Raw genomic sequence first — 4,248 nt, forward strand, 5'->3', positions numbered from 1 at the left:
ACAAGCTTAAACAATAAATATAACCCAATAACCGTTTATCTACTCAACGTATTTTCATGTGCTTCGCGATAACCTGGCAATAGGTATACTTACATATTATCATGTAACCATGAACCATGATAATATTGGGGCACGCGGTGAACTGTAATGCTTCGTTGCAACCAACGTAAATAAATGAAACGCGAGACGTACGATTAATTCGGATGAAACTTTATTTAGTCTAAACAGTTGAAATAATTAACAATGGTGGCGAATGCCGGTCTCACGTGAGTTCAGGATTGTTGAGTTCGTTCGCGGTACGGTCGTGCCCTACTGTGCCGGACCTAAGACCAGTGGTCGCGGCGGCAAAACGGCGGGCGTGTTGACACGTGTGCGCGGGTTGTCGGAACGGAGAAAAACACGAGTACGACAGGTGCGTTTGCACGGAGTGAGGTTAAAAGCACGAACTACTACATAGGACTGGACACTGTATAAAACATGATAAAGTAGATAGGTATGATGACAACTTAATTCTTACGCACAACCTCGCGCCTGTCCTGCCTACAGTGTAGTTCGCCTAATCTCATTGGTTGTTGTATTTTACCGCCAAAATACAAATTATCAATAATAAATTAACAATTTATAATATCGATTACATTTTTACCATTGTTTTGACCTTAGATCATATACAATGGATGGAGCTACTTTGACAATTTTCCGTGTCCAACATAACCCCCCCCACTTAATTTGTAGTTTTGAGGAACAAACTACTTGTGCGCATGTGCAAAGGAACAAGCCAATCAGGGCAATGGCGCCAAATAATAATAGTTTAAAATAAAATGTATACAATTTGATTGTTATTTTAATTTGTATAAATCAACGTCTGACGCCAATTTTACAGATTTTAATTATTAATTTTAGAATATTATGCTTTTCACTAAAGTTAAGATTATTTAAACCTTATAAAATACAAATACAAAAATAATAAACTACATTAATATGATAATTAATAATAAATTATAATATCTACAGTCATTATATTATAATATTGTCAATAGTTTTGTCGACCATTGTATTATTTATGTAGGTTTGTAATTATATAAAAAAAAATAGTAAGTTTAATAAAAATAATATTGTGTAATGAGTATTATGAGTACCTAGGTATTATTGATTTCTAAATAAAATTAATTTTGTAAATTTTCGACGTATACTTCTCCCGGAAATTGATAATGTATGCATTTTGGCAAAATGGTGTAATCTTATCTTGATGTAATGGCGAATTATTAATTGAATTAATTGTGATCGGTGATTTTCAAAAACATCTTGATTTAATATATGATTTCTCATTGTGTCCGAATTAAATATTGACGTTTCTAAACAAACTTCGTTCAGTGATTTAATGCACAACATTTGAGTTATATTTTTTTTTGTTAGAAGCATGTCATGATGCATTCGAATTACATATTCTGTTGCGAGACATATTTTTTGTACATCTACAGAATATGTATTTATCAGTTTACCCTTGTTTTTAATTTTTAATAATGTTGATGCAGTAATCATGTCTTCCGTCGTCAATTCTTTATAACAAGTTTCACAGATGTTTTTTTGTTTTCTTATTTTATAGACTATAAACCCAGTGGTGTATTTAACAACGTCATTAACATATTCATCCAATTGAGGTGTGCGATAATCATAATCATGTTCAAACTCTTTAAAATATTGTGATTCATCATCATCATTATAATGACAGAGTGCATCAGCATTGTTTCGTTTATTTGCACTTACAAATAGTATGATTGAGTTATCCAACAGAGTACAGTTTCCATATGCAGAACCACTAATTTCATGTCTGACAAGTAATCGTTTGTATGCTGATCGAAATTGTATTGCATTAGGATTATTGTTGAACCCACCACGACTTCGCATTGCACTGAAAAATACCTCTATATGGTCCTGACTAATTTTATAAGATAGCAGGTATGACATTCCATAGGGTTTTACTACATAAAATAATTTTAAAAGATTAGTAAGACATATAATAAGGCCTAAAAATCCAGTCTTGCGTGTGCTTTTTAATATTTGAATACCTTGCTGTCGACTATTGATATCATAATATTTAAGGCCTTCAATATATTCTTTAAAATGATCCAAAAAATCTTTAATATAATTAATCTTTTCGTAATTAATTGGGCAATAATAATCTCCTTTTCCCAGTTTGTTTCGGCAATTAGTTAAATCAAATACATTATTTAACACTTCACAAAATTCTGCAGTTGCTTTTGCTCCTGATAATAGTTTTAACTCTTCGCAGAATAATAAGCTACAGGATACACTCTTACTTAAAGTTTGTGCCGCCAAACGTACATTCATCTTATTTTCATGATATTGTATATGACTTTTTTTTAATTTATTGGCTGCATGCAAACCTTTACTATCTTGTAGCTCTTGCAATTTAACAATATGGTTCCATCTAATTATTTCCTCTTTACCATTTAAAAAAACTTGTTTCTCACCTAAAGTGTTGCGAACTAGTTTTAGCATATGGGCTGCGTCCCAAAAGAGATAAATTGGATTTGTTTGTTCTGGTGTTGCTGGATTGTTAAACCATGGCTTAAATGATGAAGAGAATAAATCGAAGTTTGCGCCCAATGAAGTACACATTGATAAATTGCTTGGGGCTCCATCAAATGTAATTGAATGACATACTGCTCCTGTTTCTTTCATCAATTCAAAACACATAGTTAAAAGATTAGCTCTTTCACTTCCACAAAAAATATGGATAAGAAAATATCCAAGTGGAACTTTCCAATGGCCATTCATACAAACAGCCAAGAAAACTAGAGCATTTTTTGCCTCTTGGGCATTTTATTTTTACATGGTTTTTTATTATATAATAGTGTAGTATTTAGATTATTCAGCCGTATAAAAGTCCTTGTTCTAACTAAACATTGTAATACTTCCTTTGATATATTTTGTGAAGAAACTTTTGACCATAAAATGTCAGTTAAATACTTCATTACTCCGGTTATTTTAGATAAATTATCTCCGTGTAGTTTTTGAAACTCCATAATTACTACAGTTTCCATCAGTGTAACAGATGGAATTTTAAGCCCACCCCTGGAAACATGTTCAATCCAAGAAGATTCATCACCATTTTGGTCTATAAGTTGTGGATATTTACTAAAATATCTATTTGCAACATATCCAGCTACATATTTCGTAGCTTGGAACTCAATTTGGTTAAATTAATTACCAGAATCAACCCGTGCCATAAAATCAAAGATGATGAAACTATAATAGTGAATATTAATTATATGCAAAAGTGGTAGGTACCTAATTATTAAGAACTTAATTTGTCTACTTAAATTCATTTCAAACTGTTCTAATAGGTCAAGACTTTCTTTATTAACTAATGTTGTTTCTTCACCTAACTCAATTACATCATATGATTCTGTAATAATTTCAGAGTAATGAATAATTTGGCTTGTTAAACATTCATCTTCGTTCAAAAGAGATGTTTTATTTCCACACTCAGTGTTAGTATTATTTGTGAAAATAAAATTTGAATGCTTCCCAAGAATGTACCAACGAAGACTGAAAATATAAGTAAATTGATGAATATGTGTTGTAAAAATTATGTTTTAAATAATTTATATTTTGGACGCTTTAAATACTGGTTACTACTTAGGTTACTTACTAGGTACTTTAACCTAACCTGTACCTGTATTTAAAATTGAGCACTGTAATATTGTTGCTGGCAGTAGCACACATTCCTTTTAGATAGCTAAATGTATTTTCCACTAAATCTTGGTTTGTTTTTCTTATTGTTAAATAACTAATATTTTCATCATAATTATTTTTTAAATCATCCCATAGTATTATCAATGAATTATTTGATATTATAATTTCTAAAAATAAAAATATTGTAATTTAACACCAATTTTATTATAAACCTACACAAACCTTTTTGAAATGGTAGTAGTGTTCCCTTATTTCATTTCTGCCATGTACAATCATTTTAGAAATAAACTCATTCATTTCTAAAAGAATATTTTTTTGGTTTTCAATATCTAGACCAAAACTTGGTCTTCCATGGTCATACTTATAGGAAGAATTATGTAAATCAAACAAATCATTAAATAATTGGATTAATTTTGATGCCTGAAAAAAAATAATTGATGTTTATTTCCAATACTTTATAAAACTCTGGATCGCTATATATTCACTGATTTCAACTCATATGTATTAAAATGTTCATTTTCTCCAGCA

The sequence above is a fragment of the Acyrthosiphon pisum genome, chromosome X (assembly GCF_005508785.2).
Source record: "Acyrthosiphon pisum isolate AL4f chromosome X, pea_aphid_22Mar2018_4r6ur, whole genome shotgun sequence".
Classification (NCBI taxonomy): Eukaryota; Metazoa; Arthropoda; class Insecta; order Hemiptera; family Aphididae; genus Acyrthosiphon; species Acyrthosiphon pisum.